The sequence below is a fragment of the Phocoena phocoena genome, chromosome 4, assembly GCF_963924675.1.
Source record: "Phocoena phocoena chromosome 4, mPhoPho1.1, whole genome shotgun sequence".
Taxonomy (NCBI): domain Eukaryota; kingdom Metazoa; phylum Chordata; class Mammalia; order Artiodactyla; family Phocoenidae; genus Phocoena; species Phocoena phocoena.
In genome coordinates this window covers 55,680,883-55,699,787 of record NC_089222.1, presented here as the reverse complement: position 1 = coordinate 55,699,787, position 18,905 = coordinate 55,680,883, and the positions used below count along the sequence as shown (strand labels likewise).

Genomic DNA, 18,905 nt, shown 5'->3' with positions numbered 1-18,905 from the left:
TAGAGATTCAATATGGTTTTCCTACGATTTCTTTTTCATTCACAGGAATACCAACTGCAGAAATGTAATTGGCCTGTTATTGAGTCAAATAAGGAAGATTTTTGTGAAATGCTACGAGTACATTCTTTCACCTAATGAGTAAAAGCCAAAGCATACGGCTGACATATCGGTAGCTAGATTCGTTTGGCTTAGTACCCCATCTGCTGTGTCAACAATAATTTATACTGTGATATCTCAGTTTAGGTGTAGGATAAAAGTCACAAACAGTAGACAATGAAAGGACATAATTCAGGATAGCCTAAAGAGTATTTTAAAATATCTTAATTAGGTATCCTATTTAAAAACTGGAAGATTTTGCATAAATGAATGCAGAATCTGGCTTTTCTTGAAAAAGCAAAAGATTTCCAAATGCCTCCCACATTCACCCCAGGAAACATAGTGGAGCCAAGCATGCCTAATTTTTTTTTCCCAAAATAATGAAACAAGTCATTCTTCATGCTAAAAGAGTCAGGAAATGTCTGTAGAGAAACCAAGTGTCTGCTTGAGAAAGAATCCTTCCTCATGGATATTACCAGTGGCAAAAAAGTTGCCACTTCTAACAAAAAAATTTTACTTCCCTGAAGAAATGTTGGTTGGATGCCTTAAGTCACGTATTTCATCATGTCTCTTTTTCCCTAGCAGACAGGAAACTCAAAGCCAACATAAAATGCTGAAAGTCTCCCTAAATCTGCTCTTCTCAAAATCTTTCCTAAACCAATAACTGGAATCTCTTTTCTTCTAGTTGCTTAGAGCAACAACTTCAAGGTCCTTTTTGAATCATCTTCTGTCAGAATTAAGTTTTAAACTAAAATGTCACCTCATTGGCCTCTATTGCTAACGTTTGAAGACTGAGTGGAGGTTTTTCACTTCCTGGTGAGAAAAGCAATCCAGTATGGGAGATGAAAGCTGGGTAGTAAAACTGGGGTAGGCATTTTAGAGCCACAGGGGTCTCTGTCTCATTTCGGAGAACCACATCTTTGAGTGCCACTGACTGCTGGTGATATCTGGGCTTATTGACTAGGTACTATGTAAAGGCTGGCCTGGTGGGCCATGGTTTCTGCTGCATCACGAATCACCTCTCTTAGAGTGACAGCTTTCCATCTGCCTTTACTGCACTAAGGAAGCACCCGTTTCAGGGTTATTGTACCCATTGCCATTTTAACCAAAGTGAGATTTATACAACTGTCAACTGGCTAGATGGTTCTGTCAGGGTTCCCTGGTCCCCCAGTCTAAAAAACCCATGGAATCTTCCCTCTTATCCCTTGCCCCCATTATCACACATGAGACACTTTTTACCCTTCTCCAAATGTACTTAACATATTATGTATTTTATTTATGTTGTTGTTTGTCTCTCCTATTAAAGTATAAGCTCCACAGAAGTTTTTAATTTCATTTTTACTGCCATATCTTCAGCTCCTAGAACAGAGTCTGCTTAATAGTAAACACCCAATAAATATTTGATGAGTTATTAAATGCCATCCTTTACTACCAAATGTACCTTCATGTTACATTGTGTTGATGTATGATGGGGTATAAATTAATAAATTATAATAAGAATAGAAGAAAAAATTTAATGCCTTTAGATTTATATCCATTAAAAGCATAGCAGTGGTATGATATTAGTTACCGTGGAAGGCAGAATAATGGCCCCACAATGATATCCATGTCCAAATTCCTGCAAGTTGTGAATATGTTACCTTACAGGGCAAAAAGGAATTAAGGTTGCACATGGGGTTAAGGTTGTTAATCTGTTGACCTTAAAAAAGGGAGATTATTTGGGATTTGGGGACGGATACAATGTAATCACAAGGATCCTTAGAAGTGGAACAGGGAGGCAGAAGAAGAGGACAGAATGATGCAGTGTGAGAAGGACTTGACCCACAGGTACTGGCCTTGAGAATGGAGGAAGGGACCATAAGCCAAGGAATACAGGCAGCCACTAGAAGCTGGGAAAACAAGGAAATGGGTTCCCTCTTGAGATTCCAAATAAACATGAACTCCTTGATTTTACCCCAGGGAGACTTACGCCACACTTCTGACCTCCAGAATTATAATCTATTTTTGTTGTGTAAGACAAATTTGTGGTAGTTGTTTATAGCAGTAATGGAAAAATGTATACAGTTACGTCAGATATTTTAATTGTTGACTCGATAAGATAAAAGAACTCTTATGTATATATTTTCATTGAAAAAAATACTTGCACATGCTTTGCGTTTCAAGGGATCAGAGTACTCTTTTTTTAATTGAAGTATAGTTGATTCACAAAATCATGTTACTTTCAGGTATGCAGCACACTGATTCAGTTATATATATATATATATATATATATTCCTTTTTCAGATTCTTTTCCCTTAGAGGTTATTATACTAGGTCTTGTTGATTATCTATTTTACATATATTAGTGTGTGTATGTTAATCCCAACCTCCTAATTTATCCCTCCCCCAACTCTCTTTCCCCTTTGGTAACCAGAAGTTTGTTTTCTATGTCTGTGAGGCTCTTTCTCTTTTGTAAATAAGTTCATTTGTATGATTTTTTTGGATTCCACATATAAATGATATCATATGATGTTTGTCTGGCTTACTTCACTTAGTATGATAATCTCTAGGTCCATCCATGTTGTTGCAAATGGCATTATTTCATTCTTTTTTTATGGCTGAGTAATATTCCATTATACATATATTGTAACATCTTCTTTATCCATTCATCTGTTGATGGGCACTTAGGTTGCTTCCATGTCTTGGCTATTGTAAACAGTGGTGTAATGAACATTGAGGTGCATGTATCTTTTTTCTTTTAATTGTAACATTTTATTTACCCCACTGTACCAAAATATTATAATCTCACCAATATACAAACTTGAGATATTTTACATTCTTTCTTTGTACATCTTCAAAATCTGATGTGTATTTTATACTGATACCTCATCTCTATTTGGACTAGCTACATTTTGAGGGCTAAATACTCACATGAACCTAATGATAAGGAAAGATACTGGCCTGCACATTTCCACTGTCTGGCACATGTGCTTATAGACAAACATTGTGAATGACTGCCACTCTCTAAATTCTATCATTACAGATTTGGATCTACTACTATGGGAACCCATACATTAACAAACATTAAACAATGTAAGACCAGTACTATGTCTGATACTAGATAAATGGCAATGAAAATGGCTGCCATGGATCACAACTAACAGTGAGTAGACAATCTTCTTTTTCTCTGTAGCACTTACCACAATTAGTAATTTTCTGTATTTTCTTACTTATATTGTGTAGTAATTTTCTGTATTTTCTTACTTATATTGTGTAGTAATTTTCTGTATTTTCTTACTTATATTGTGTATGTGCATCTGTTTTTCCTATGACATTCCATGAGGGAAGGAATTATTTCTGCCTTGTTTGCCATTATACCTCTGGACCTCAGTAGAATATGTTTTACACACAGATCATCAAATACCCGTTAAATGAGTGAATACGACCTTGCATTGATTATCAGGCTGAACCAGCTTGTCATTTCATTCTTCACTGTTTCCCAATAGTTAAGACATATTCCACATTTTCTCAGTGAAAGCAGTGAATAGCTGTTTTCTCTTCATAATAATTTCTAGTAGCTTAACTCAAATATTAAAAGTAGGGAAATTCCCCACTAGTCAGAATCACATTTTTCCTGTCTTCAGCAGACTCCTCCTCTCCAACACACAACAAAAGCAGAATGGTTGAGGCACAAATGAACAAGTGTCAGAAAACAGCCTCTCCATCAACCTCTTAGACTGTGAGAAAAAGGAAAACAACATACATGCACCTAGAAGAAAAGAATAGTGAATATTGTTTCCTACCACCCAGTCAGTAGTGGCAAGGTTCTTAAGAGCTCTGGAAACTTCAGAAACTCCTTTGGCAAACCATTCTAAGTTAAACAGTAGAAATACTGTAATAGCCATGATAAAAGAAATCCTAAAACTGGTAATTTAAACAAAGCAAAATAGCATGTCATGTAACATCATGACTAAATGTGAAACCTGTAACAACAACAACAAAACCCCTAAACCCAAGCTCAAAACTCATTCTGTATGATATGAAATAACATTGTACTTTAAAACCTTTTGCAGACTGTAGAAATCATTTTATTTAAAATGTATACCCTGGAAGAATGAAGGAGTTGAGATTGAGGGCAGCTCTTACCTTTCTATTCTGTATATAGTAAAATGGCACTTTAATAATACTGGCATTTCCCAAATGTATCTGTTTTGTAATTTTAGCACCAAAAACTCAACTCCTCATCAAATGTTCCCTGTTTTGCAAAGTATTGGAATACAAAACATTTCATAGTTCAAACTTTAGTCATCTGTTTTGTGTAAATCAATTTTTAAAAACAAATCATATTTAAAATGCACTAAAGAAAATTACTTTTCCCTTTTCTTTTTAGGTGCATGTTCCAAAAGTGGTGTAAATTCAGCCTCCTCACTGTGCTTTCTTTTCTTTTTATGGTCACTTTGGTAACCACTGGAGTCACTGCCTCGGAAAACAGGGTCCTGATGCTTTTTCTTCTTCTTCGGCTCTTCCTCCCAGAGGCCACTCACATTGTTATTAATCTGCAGATCTGTCTCTTCCTTCATGGTAACATCTGCAAAATCTGCTAGCTCTGTGGTACCACTTTCCACTTCATATGGCTCTGGGTCTTTGTTCTTTTCCTTTTTCTTCTTTTGAGGTTTTTCAGTAGCTTCTTCAGTACCAGTTTCTGTTACTTCTTCAGAAACTGCAGAGCACTTCGTTTGTAAACTAGTGATATTTAGTTTTCCCCGAATGCAGAATACTCCAGCAGCATCTGAGTCTAAACGAAATACTTCAAATTCTAGTTCATCACCCGTGTTTATCTCCAGAGTCTGCCACTGCTCGGCTGGCATCTGCTCAGGTTTAGGAACAGCCAATGTGGCTGGAAGACACTTTATTAACTGTACCCATAAGTTTTTGCCCTGGTTCAGGGCAGAAAATAACAAAATCTGCTTCAGTGTTAAGATGAATGTGTCCTTGATCATCATAAATATCTCCTAATTCACCCACTACTTTGATGTTATCATAAGCAATGGGTACACCTAAAAGGCTCTCGGAATAGCGCAGGAGCTCGGCATCGAGCTGTTCTCGGATACCGGTGCGTTTCCTGTTAAGGTAGCGCGGTGACAGTGCGATGTGTCTTCGGTGCGGCCCCGCCACCAGGCAGGAGTAGCGGCTATTCACGAGCGCACAAGCGGCCACGTAGGTAGGCAATTCTAGGCAAGGCAAGACGCCGGCTGGTCCCACCACCGGCCCTTCTGAGGCCGCCTTCGACCGCGGAGACGCTGAGCAACCCGCAGCCATGCGGCTGGTCAGGTTTGCCACCCATGTATCTTTTTGAACTATGGTTTTCTCTGGATGTATGCCTAGGAGTGGGATTGCAAGATCATATGGTAGCTCTACTTTTAGTTTTTTAAGGATCCTCCATACTGTTCTGTGTAGTGGCTTCACCAATTTATATTCCCACAAACAGTGTAGGAGTGTTCCTTTTTTTCCCATACCTTTTCCAGCATTTATTATTTGTAGACTTTTGATGATGACTACTCTGACTGGAGTAAGGTGTTACCTCATTGGAGTTTTGATTTGCGTTTCTCTAAAAATTATTGATGCTGAGCATCTTTTCATGTGCCTTTTGGCCATCTGTATGTTTTCATTGGAGAAGTCTATATTTAGATCTTCTGTCTATTTTTCGATTGGGTTGTTTGTTTTTTTGATATTGAGCTGCCTGAGCTGTTTGTATATTTTGGAAATTAATCCCTTGTCGGTAGCATCATTTGCAAGTATTTTCTCCCATTCTGCAGGTTGTCTTTTTGTTTTGTTTATGGTTTCCTTGGCTGTGCAAAAGCTTTTAAATTTAATTAGGTCACATTTGAAAATTTTTGTTTGGATCTCTATTACTCCAGGAGACAGAACCAAAAAGATATTGCTGTGATTTATGTCAAAGTGTCCTGCTTATGTTTTCCTCTAGGAGATTTATAGTATCCGGCCTTACATTTAGGTCTTTAATCCATTTCGAGCTTACTTTTGTGTACCATGTTAGAGAATGCTCTACTTTTATTCGTTTGCATGTAGCTGTCTAGTTTTCCCAGGACCACTTATTAAAGAGACTGTCTTTTCTCCATTGTATATTCTTGCCTCCTATGTTGAGGATTAATTGATTATAGGTGCATGGGTTTATTTCTGGGTTTTCTATCCTATTCCATTGATCTATTTCTGTTTTTGTGCCAGTACTATACTGTTTTGATTATTATAGTTTTATAGTATAGTATGAATTCAGGGAGTCTGATTCCTCCATCTACATTTTTTCTTTCTCAAGATTGCTTTGGCTTTTGGGGGTCTTTTGTGTTTCCATACAGATTAAATTCTTTTGTTGTTGTAGTTCTGTGAAAAACACCATTTGCAGTTTGATAGGATTTGCATTGAATCAGTAGACTGCTCTGAGTAGTATAGTCATTTTGACAATAGTGATTCTTCCAATCCAAGTATACCTTTCCATTTATTTGTGTCATCTTCAATTTCTTTCATCAGCCTCTCACAGTTTTTGGAGTATAGGTGTTTTGCATCCTTAGGTGGGTTTATTCCTAGGTATTTTATTCTTTTTGATGTGATGAAATGAGATTGTTTCCTTAATTTCTCTTTCTGATCTTTTGTTTTTAATGTATAGAAATGCAATGGATTTCTTTGTATAAATGTTGTATCCTGCAACTTTATCAAACTGGTAGCATCTTAGGATTTTCTATGTATAGTATCATGTCATCTGCAAATAGTGACTGCTTTACTTTTTCTTTTCCAATTTGGATCCCCTTCATTTCTTTTTCTTCTCTGATTGCTGTAGCTAGGATTTTTAAAACTATGTTGAATAAAAGTGGTGAGAGTAGATATCCTTGTCTTGTTCCTGATCTTAGAGGAAATGCTTTCAGCTTTTCACTGTTGAGTATGATGTTAACTGTGGGTTTTTTCATTATCCATATATGAAAAATATCACCTTTGTGATATTAAGGTAGGTTCCCTCTGTGCCCACCTTCTGGAGTTTTTTCCATAAATGGATGTTGCATTTTATCAGATTTTTCTGCATCTATTGAGATGATTGTATGGTTTTTGATTCTTTGATTTGTTAATGTGGTGTATCACACTGATTGATTTGTGGATAATGAAAAATCCTTGCATCCCTGGGATAAATCCCACTTATCATGTGTACGATCCTTTTAATGTATTGTTGGATTTGGTTTGCTAGTATTTTGTTGAGGATTTTTGCATCTATGTTCATCAGTGTTATTGGCCTATAATCTTCTTTCTTTGTGGTATCTGTGTCTGGTTTTGGTATCAGGGTAATGGTGGCCTCATAGAATGAATTTAGAAGTGTTCCTTCCTCTGCAATTTTTTGGAATAGTTTCAGAAGGATGGGTCTTAACTCTTCTCTAACTGTTTGGTAGAATTTACCTGTGAAGCCATCTGATCCTGGACTTTTGTTTGTTGGAGTTTTTAAATCACAGACTCAATTTCAATACTTACAGTTGGTCTGTTCATATTTGTTATTTCTTCCTGGTTCAGTCTTGAGAGATTGTACCTTTCTAAGAATTTGTCCATTTCTTCTAGTTTGTCCACTGTATTGGTATATAGTTGCTTGTAGTAGTCTCTTATTGTCCTTTGTATTTCTGTGGTGTTGGTTATAACTTCTCCTTTTTCATTTCTAACTTTAATGATTTGGGTGTTCTCCCTTTTTTTTTCTTTTCTTTTTAAAAGTTTTATTGGAGTATAGTTGATTTATAATGTGTTAGTTTCAGGTACACAGCAAAGTGAATCAATTATACATATACATATATGCACTTTTTTTTAGATTCTTTTCCCATATAGGCCATTACAGAGTATTGAGTAGAGTTCCCTGTGCTATACTGTAGGTTCTTATCAGTTATCTATTTTATATATAGTAGTGTGTATATTCAATCCCAATCTCCCAATTTATCCCTCTCCCCCTTATCCCCTGGTAACCATAAATTTGATTTCTACATCTGTGACTCTACTTCTGTTTTGTAAATAAGTTCATTTCTAACCTTTAAAAAAATTTATTTTTTATTTTTTGTGGTGCATGGGCCTCTCACTGTTGTGGCCTCTCCCGTTGTGGAGCGCAGGCTCAGCGGCCACGGCTCACGGGCCCAGCTGCTCCAAGGCATGTTGGATCTTCTCGGACCGGGTTATGAACCCGTGTCCCCTGCATCGGCAGGCAGACTCTCAACCACTGCGCCACCAGGGAAGCCCTGTACCCTTTTTTAGATTGCACATATAAGCAATATCATATTCATCTTTCTGTATCTGACTTACTTCATTCAGTATGACAGTCTCTAGGTTGATCTATGTTGCTGTCAATGGCATTATTTTGTTTTTTTATGGCTGAGTAATATTCCATTGTATATATGTATCACATCTTCTTTATCCACTCCTCTGATGATGGACATTTATGTTGCTTCCATGTCCTGGCTATTGTAAATAGTGCTGCAATGAATATTGGGGTGCATGTATCTTTTTGAATTATGGTTTTCTGCAGGTATATGCCTAGGAGTGGGATTGCTGGGTCATGTGGCAGTTCTATTTTTAGTTTTTTAAGGAACTCCATACTGTTCTCCATAGTGGCTGTATCAATTTACATTCCCACCAACAGTGTAGAAGGATTCCCTTTACTCCACACCCTCTCCAGCATTTATTGTTTGTAGATTTTTTGATGATGGCCATTCTGACTGCTGTGAGGTGATATCTCATTGTAGTTTTGATTTGCATTTCTCTAATAATTAGTGATGTTAAGCATATTTTCATGTGCCTTTTGGCCGTCTATATTTCTTCTTCGGAGAAATGTCTATTTAGATCCTCCACCCATTTTATGATTGGGTTATTTGGTTTTTTGATATTGAGCTGCATGAACCGTTTATATATTTTGGAAATTAATCCCTTGTCGGTTATTTCATTTGCAAATATTTTCTCCCATTCTGTGGGTTGTCTTTTTTTTGTTTTTTTTTTAAACAAGGACCAAATGTGAAATGTGGCTCTAATATTTATATATATATATATTTTAAATGTTGAGCCTTCTTTTTTAAATTTATTTATTTTTTTATTATTGGCTGTGTTGGGTCTTTGTTTCTGTGCAAGGGCTTTCTCTAGTTGTGGCAAGCGGGGACCACTCATCGCGGTGCACTGGCCTCTCACTGTCGTGGCCTCTCTTGTTACGGAGCACAAGCTCCAGACACGCAGGCTCAGTAATTGTGGCTCATGGGCCTAGTTGCTCCGCGGCATGTGGGATCTTCCCAGACTAGGGCTCGAACCCGTGTCCCCTGCATTAGCAGGCAGATTCTCAACCACTGCGCCACCAGGGAAGCCCTTTTTGTTTTTTTATGGTTTCCTTTGCTGTGTCCCTTTTTTTCTTGATGATTCTGGCTAAAAGTTTATCAATTTTGTTTATATTTTCAAAGAGCCAGCTTTTAGTTTCATTGATCTTTTTTCATTGATCTTCTTTGTTTTTTTAGTCTCTATCATTTATTTCTTCTCTGATATTTATGATTTCTTTCCTTCTACTAACTTTGGCTTTTGTTTGCTCTTCTTTCTCCAGTTGCGCTAGCTGTAAAGTTATGTTGTTTATTTGAGATTTTTCTTGTTTCCTGAGGTAAGCTTTTATTGCTATAAACTTCCCTCTTAGAACTGTTTTTGTTGCATCCCATGGGTTTTAGATCATCGTGTTTTTGTTTTCCTTTGTCTCTAGGTATTTTTTTATTTCCTCTTTGATTTCTTCAGTGATCCACTGGTTGTTTAGTAGCATATTGTTTTATGCAGTACTCTTCTAACTCATTAGATTACAGGACAAAATATTCAATATGAGTTATTAGCCTTAACTTAGGTGACACAATTTCATCTTCCAAATGAATGCTCAGACAAATTAATATCTTCAGATGAAATAAAATTTTGTCATTAGGAAACAACCACAATGTAACTGTAACAGAAAAATATTATATAATTAAAGCAAAATTTGATAGAAACAAAACCCAATAAATATTTAATGTTTATTATCCTAAATATTCTTTCTCAAGGTTGATATAGTAAAGCAAGTACTCTATGTCCATCTCTAGTAATTGACTTTGAAGCTGGCAAATTTTAGCTAATGTCTCATGCTGTTGTATTCATTTAAGCTTTCAAACTTGTTGAAAGCTTTTGTTAGTATCTTTCAGCATTTAATCTTTGCAATTATTAAATGATTATTCACTGAAAATTAAGAAGAAATAAAGCTTTTGAATGTCCTTTGTTTGAAACTCCACAGGTGAAAATTATAGCAATTATTCTGTTTCCCAAATTCCTAAGATGTGTTTTTAGCCAGGGTTAACATGGTCTAAAACTTCATCAGTCAACTTCCTTTTCCACTGGGGCATCTTAGAGCTGCCATTGTATTTCTTCTCTTTGCAACTATTTCATGGCTACTTCTTTGGACCATATTTTAACATATATAGGATATGGCATGGTATCTTAAAATTGGTATTGAAAATTATACTCTTCAGTGTAAAAGAGAGTTTTTTATATTTACATATAAATACAGTTTATATATTATATTCCCCTCCTTCTTATGTCCGTTACTCATTTTGCAACTTTTCCCACTCTCCAGTTTAGTATTGCAATTATTGGAATTCATAGAGGAAATTTTAAAAACAAAGCAGCATCAATAAAACATACACACAGATTTTTTATTGAAGGTTGAGATTTATGTATGTAAACCCCACAAAGCTAAATATTGTCCATTATGCATCTACTCTGGCCCTCTTTCTTTAAAAATATCTTAGGACTAATTTATGTCTGCATCAGTATAGATTTGACTTACATATCATCAGTGGTAACATTATGCTTATCCCTAGAGATATCTGGACCCAACCCTAATATTGACTGTTGGACAAGATAACAAGGAAACATTTGAGCTAATGATTTGTAATGTGCTAAGACCAAACTTCCCTAGAGACATCCTATACCAGCTTGTCTAAACTGTTATAGAAAATATATTGCTTGATGGTCTAAACCTGGTTTTTCTGATTACATAGCTGGGTCTGGCTAACTGGTAAGGGCCATATAGACGACCATCGACCTCTCAGTAAACATGTGTTTGTGCTTCCCTGAGACTGAGACCTCTTGTATTTATCTTAGTGATTTGTGATCTGGAGTGAAGCTTATCCTGTGTGACTGAGAGGACTTTAGAAGCTATGCTTGGATGCCTTGAACCTGCCTGATACTTTCTTTTTCTTGCTGTATTGTATCCCTTGTCTTTATTAAAGGTTTATGTTTGTATGTTCCATGGTATGTCATGAGTCTTTAAATTTTCTTACCCTTTGTAGTTGCTGCAAAGTATGACTTCATTAAAAGAATCTAATAGTCAACTGGTCTGAGAACTGACCTTGGCAAGATTGTTTGGTTCTCCAAGTACCCAGTTTGCTTTTCTTAAATCATTTTCAATATTATCCTATTATTTTTGATGGCTATATTAAACACACTTGAAGTTCTTCCAAGTGAATGTCCATGTAATGGATGTTCCCCCCCCAATTATAAAAGCAGTGAAGTTAGAAAATATTAACCTTGTCTGTTTTCCCCATTGGTGGGGTCAATGTTCCGAAAACAGTCAAGGTTAAGAATCACAGTCAAGGCAGCTACAAATGCTACAAGCTAAACCAATTCACAAAAGTCAACAGAAGAGCAAGCATCATAATATTCCAGTATAGAATTTCAATTGGCAGAACAGTTGACACAACTTGGGTTCTGAAACTATATTTATTTATTCTGTGTAACCACAACACAGGGAGAAAGAGCAGGCATGACCACCCCCACAAAGTTCTCCATCTTGCATGATCAGGGCATCCCCTAGAGACACAAAAACTTCTCCGTATGCTCTCAGTCATTGTTCTCTGTCTGAACCTCTCTCACATCCTACTTCCTTTCCTTTCTCTCTGTTGTAGTCACAAGAATTTAAATCTCTATCACCTATATGTGCCCAAGTTTCATGCTGACTGACATGTTAATCTGATGAGCTCTCATGGTTTCCTAATGTTATTGGTTCTATCCATTCTTTTTATTTTGATTTAATCAAAATAATGCATCAACATGGTCAAAAAGGCTGAAAAGTCAAATTATGTTAATGACTTTATAGTGTTCAGTAGCAAGACGTCGACTCATCCTTCCCTACTCCTTATTCTTACTACTCTGAGACAGTTACTTTCAATTCCTTTTAGCTGTTCCTCTTTGTTTTTATTTTTGTTCTAAGTGACATATTATTACAAATATTTCTTGAATTTTTCAGTTTTACATATTTGTTACTGACTTCCAAGTGTAAATTATAGAAAATTAGCTCTCTTATAACCCTCAATCCCACAGACACTAATTCACACGTTTCCTTCTGCCATTTCACCCCCTCCTACCAATGTAATTAGAACATAATTTTGCTTAATTAAATACATAGTGCTTACCTTTGGGTATATATATATATTTTTTTTTTTCACAGCTCAGCTACTAAAGAACTGTAATTATCTGTAAGGGAGGTTGAATGAAACAGAGAGACTAAGGCAGAAACCAGGTAGGGTTTTCCAACTCCCTTACTCTTTTCTTGCTGGGCACATGGCTGGACTACCTTTCCGACCCTCCCTTTCAGTTAGGTAAGTTGACATGCCCAGGTTTAAGAGAAAGGAATGGATAAAAATGATGTAAACCACTTCACAGATTGCCACATGCAATCCTTCCTGCTCTTTTCCTTTTATACAAGCTTAAGACAGTTAAGTTTAGAAATCTTAGAAACAACCAGCTTCTGGTTGTTGGCTGAATCTCAAGAAGGAAAGTACTGTGACTGAGGAGGAGAGCTGAATGTCAATCAGGAGCACCAATTTCAAGTCAATAAACTGAATTTTAGGTTTTGTCTGTTGCAGATTTGTTAGGAAACGATCTTGAACATTTGCAATATTCCAAGCACTTTTCTATCACTCTACATGTAATCATTTATTTAATCTGCTAGCAAACTTAGATGATTATTCTCATTTTACTGAAAAGGAATCTTGGAAAGTTAAAAAACAAAACTAGTTTACCTGCATATATCTGGTGAAGCTGGAATTTTGCTTCATGCATCCTGATTCCAAAGTCCAGTTTTATTATAGTTCTTTCTAAAGAAAGATTCTAAGGGCAGATCTTTGTGTCTTCTTGCTAATTGCAAGCTCTTCTTAATATTTGCTGGCAGTTCCTCTGTTATCGCTTGTCTCAGAATTTCATTTGTCCTGAGAGAGTGGAAGAACTAGAAGTAGGTAGTGATCCTAAAGATCAATGCAATACTTAACCCATTTTCCCTCCTGAAACTTTATTCTGGGGAAGCAGAGTTGCTTTCTTCTGAAGGTGAATCTGGGGACAGCATATTAAAATGACTTTCTTGGCATTCACAGAGCTGAGAAGAGAATTTCAGTGGTATTCAAGCTGTTCTTTAAACACAGCCAAGAAAGAAAATTTGAAAAGAGGTCAGGGGTGTACAAGGTGATATTTTACTGGGTCAGAATTCATATTATGAACCCACACGCTCATAGCTAAGCAATCACATTTCCTGTGCAACAATAGTAATGTTGCCAGAGCTTCGTAAACTACAGAGTGCTTTCTTATACATGGCTTCATTTAGGCCACCTAAAAAAACTGAGAGAGAGATATATTTCATTATCATTTTAAGGATACAATTTTTATTGAGGTATAATATACATACATAAAGTGCACATTTTGGAAGTGTAGAACTCAATGGATTTCCACAAATGAACACATCCATATAGCAATCACTCAGAATGAGAAAAGTAAGGTTGACCACACAATAGAAGCCATCATCATGTCCTTCCCCAAAACTAGCCTCTGACTTCTGGCATCACAGGTTAGCTTTGTCTGTTTTTAAATTTTATATTTGGAATCATGATGTTTATACTTTTTCACGTCTTACTTTTTCACTCCAAATTTGTCTGTGTTCTTGCATGTAGCTATATAGGTCATTCAAATTATTAGGTAGTATTCTATTGTACAAATATACCATGATTTAGTTATCTATCTTTCATTTGATGGGTATTTAGATTGTTTCCATTTTTTTCTATTACAATAGTGCTTCTGAGAAGTACTTCTACATGTATATTGGTGTATACATTTCCATTAAATTTTTATCTGTGAGTTGAATTGCCCAGTCAAGAATATTCATGTACTGTATCCAGCAAGGCTATTATTCAGGATTGAAGGAGAGGCAAAAATATTCCCAGACAAGCAAAATCTAAAAGTTCATCACCACTAAACTGGTGTTATAAGAAATGTTAAAGGGTCCACTTTAAGTGAAAAAGAAGACTATAACAGGAAATAAGAATAAATACGAAGGAAAAAATCTCACTGGTAAAATCAACTATAAATACAATAATCATTAAGGGATACACTTAAAGATGTAAAATATGATGCCAAAACATAAAACATTGTGAAGGGAAGTAAAACATGAAGAGCTTTTAGAATGCTTTTGAACTTAAATGACTATTAGTTTAAAACAATATATGTACCCCAGTGTTCATGGCAGCATTATCTACAACAGCCAAGATATGGAAGCAGCCTAAGTGTCCACTGATAGATGAATGGATAAAGAAGATGTGGTACATGTATATACGATGGAATATTAACCATAAAAAAAGAATAACATTTTTCCATTTGGAACAACATGAATGGACCTGAAGGGTATAACGCTCAGTGATATAAGTCAGACAGAGAAAGACAAATACTGTATGTTTTCACTTATATGTGGTATCTAAAAAAACAAAATGAACAAGTATAACAAAACAGAAATAGACTCACAGATACAGAGAATTATCTAGTAGTTACCAGAGAGAAGAGGGGTGGAGGGAGGGGCAATGTAGGTGAAGGGAATTAAGAGGTATAAAGCTACTAGATGTAAAGTAAGTAAGTTATAAGTATGTAATACACAGCACAGGAAATGCAGTCAATATTTTATAATAACATTGGAGTATAATCCATAAAAATATTGAATTACTGTGTTGTACACCTGAAACTAATATAATATTGTAACTCAACTATAGTTCAATTTAAACAAATAAGTAAATTATCAGATATATTGGATAAAGTTTTTTAAATTATTAAAACATACCTATTTAATATCTGTAGAATCTATGTTAATGGTCTTCAGTTCTAAAATTTTTTGCTTGTACATCCTCTCATTGTTTTTCTTTTTTGGTTAAGCCTGTTTTTTTAATCAATTTTACTATCACTTTCCAAGAACCAACTCTTTGATTGATTTTTTTTCCTACTGTCCATTTTTTTCTATTGATTTCTACTATATCTTTATAATTTCCCTTTTTATATTTTCTTTATGTTCTATCTACAATTTGCTTCCCAGTTTCTTCATGTATATGTACATACAAGCATACATACACACATATATATACATACACACATGTATATGTGTGTGCATATATATAATGGATTTTTCATTTTATAGTATATGCTACGTCAAAAAGTATTTTGACATTATTATTGTTTTTCTAGGTATTCTTGGTAGAACCATTGGTCTGCTACAAAGTACTCCATCATACTTTGAAGTGGAAATCCATTACTACCATATTTGATTTTTTATTCTGAGAAAAGGCATTTCACATTAACTCTTAAAATTTTTATAATATACAGTTACAGAAATGTACTGGTGTGTGCTTAATCTATGTAATATATTTTTAAAATAATTGAATATTCAATAATGCTATAAAAATACTAGTCTCACAGTTTTAGATTATTTAACCTGTCATTTATAATATTATGGTGTTTCTCATCTTATTAATACTTTTAAACATGATTTTTTGTATGCCTTCCTAGTATTCCATTTTGCAGTGGTATTATTAGTTATGTAATGGTTGTCATATACATAGATATTAGATTTTAAAATTTTTGTTAGTCTAATTTTTCTCCAATCAGAATATTTATATATCATTTCAAAAAATTACACATTTTTTTCTTAAGGTAGTCCCAGAAAATTAGAATTACCAGACCAAAATGGGTACTTCTTAAGGCTCTTGATGTCTCAAGAAGATAAAATATTTTTTACTTTCATTTAAAGATGAATAAACTGAGAGTGGGGGAGTGTAGGTGATGGTGAAATTAAAAAATCTAGTTTCTGTCAAAGAGGTGACATTAAAGTATTCACTGAGCAATCCTCTATATAATTTGATGCCTTATTGCTATAGGAATTTTATTCAATTTCATACTTATAAAAAAATTAAAGTTCATCCAGTCAAAATATTGTATATTTCACTGTAGGAGGGTTCCTTTTTCTCCACACCTTCTCCAGCATTTATTATTTGTAGACTTTTCGGTGATGGCCATTCTGACTGGTGTGAGTTGATACCTCATTGTACTTTTGATTTGCATTTCTCTAATAATTAGCAATACTGAGCATCTTTTCTTGTGCCTGTTGGCCATTTGCATGTCTTCTTTGAAGAAATGTGTTTTTAGGTCTTCTGCCCATTTTATGATTGGGTTTTTTTTTTTTTTTGATATTAAGCTGTATGAGCTGTTTGTATATTTTGAAAATTAATCCCTTGTCAGTGGCATCATTTGCTAATATTTTTTCCCATTCTGTAGGTTGTCTTTTTGTTTCATTCATGGTTTCCTTGGCTGTGCAAAAGCTTTTAAATTTAATTAGTTCCCAGTTATTTGTTTTTATTTTTATTTCCATTACTCTAGGAAATACTGCTGTGATTTATGCCAAAGAGTGTTCTGCCTATGTTTTCCTCTAGGTGTTTTATAGTACCTGGTCTTATATTTAGGTCTTTAATCCATTTTGAGTTTATCTTTGTATATGGTGTTACAGAATGTTCTAATTTCATTCTTTTACATGTAGCTGTCCAGTTTTCCCAGAACCACTTATTAAAGAGACTGTCTTTTCTTCATTGTATGCTCTTGCCTCTTTTGTCATAGATTAACTGATGATAGATGTGTGGATTTATTTCTAGGCTCTCTATCCTGTTCCATTGATCTATATTTCTGTTTGTGTGCCAGTACCATACTCTTTTGATGACTATAGCTTTGTAGTATAGTCTGAAGTCAGGGAGCATGTCCTCTAGCTTTGTCCTTCTTTCTCAGGATTGTTTGGCTATTCAGGGTCTTTTGTGTTTCCATACAAATAAATTTTTTTGTTCTAATTCTGTATAGAAATGCCAATTGGTAATTGGATAGGAATTGCATTGAATCTGTAGATTTCCTCGGGTAGTACGGTCATTTTAACAATGTGGATTCTTTAACAATATTGATATACAGAAATCTGTTGCATTTCAATACTAACAATGAAATATCAGGAAGAGAAATTAAGGAAGCAATCCCATTTATCATCACATCAGAAAAGAATAAAATACACAGGAATAAACCTACCTAAGGAGGCAAATGACCTGTACTCCAAAAACTATAAGACACTGGTGAAAGATACTAAAGATGATACAAACAGATGGAAAGATATACTGTGTTCTTGGAAGGGCTCATGTTTTTATTCTGGCCACAGTATTGATTACAAACCTTATAATCACAGTCAGAGACAGAAAACTAGAGTAGTTGATGCTAACTTGGAAATTGAGGAATAGCAATGTTAAACCAATGAGATCACTTCTGCCAGTTAAGGGATAGGGTGTGGAGAATAGGGAACTCTCCACACTGCTGGTGGGAATGTAAATTGGTATAGCCACTGTGGAGAACAGTATGGCGGTTCTTTAAAAAACTAAAAATAGAGTCACCATATGATCCTGCAGTTTCACTCCTGGGCATATATCCAAAGAAAACTCTAACTTAGAAAGATACATAGATTCCAGTGTTCATAGAAGGACTATTTACAATAGCCAAGACATGGAAACAACCTAAGTGTCCATTGACAGATGAATGGAAAAAGAAGACGTGCTATACATACACAATAGAATATTACGCAGCCATAAAAAAGAATGAGATAATGCCATTTGTAGTAACATGGGTGAACATAGAGGTTATCATATTAAGTGAAGTAAGTTAGACAGAGAAAGACAAATATCATAGGATATAATTTATACATGGAATCTAAAAAATGATATAAATAAACTTATTTACAAAACAGAAATAGACTCACAGACATAGAAAGCAAACATATGGTTACCAAAGGGGATAGCAGGGGAGGGAGGAAGTTTGGGAGTTTAATTAGGAGTTTGGGAATAACATGTACACACTGCTATGTATAAAATAGATAACCAACAAGGACCTACTGTATAGCACAGGGAACTATATTAAATATCCTATAATAACCTATAATGGAAAAGAATCTTTAAAAGAAAACATATATATATATATATATATATATATTACTTAGGGATTAATTTACTTCTGAAACTAATTCAGGTTTCAAGAATCCATAATCAGGGCTTCCCTGGTGGCGCAGTGGTTGAGAGTCCACCTGCCGATGCAGGGGATGCGGGTTCGTGCCCCGGTCCAGGAAGATCCCACATGCCGTGGAGCGGCTGGGCCTTTGAACCATGGCCACTGAGCCTGCGCATCTGGAGCCTGTGCTCCACAACGAGAGAGGCCGCAGCAGTGAGAGGCCCACGTACCGCAAAAAAAAAAAAAAAGAATCCGTGATCAAGCCAATGCTGTTATTGCCTCTACTGCAAATGGCTCCTGACTCTCGCTGAAGAATTCCAAATCTTATATGAGTCCACTTAATAGGTGGAACGAATTTGCATCTAAACCCATGTTGCAATAAAGCCCATGGAATGTAAAAAAAAAAAAAAAAAGAAACAAAACTA

At 35.3% G+C, this 18,905-nt stretch overlaps 1 pseudogene; it reads right to left on the bottom strand.

Annotated features, from left to right (window-relative positions):
• Positions 1–4,432: 4,432 nt before the first annotated feature.
• On the bottom strand, positions 4,433–5,394 carry LOC136122883 (DNA-directed RNA polymerase I subunit RPA43 pseudogene; annotated as a pseudogene).
• Between the last annotated feature and the right edge of the window lie 13,511 nt (positions 5,395–18,905).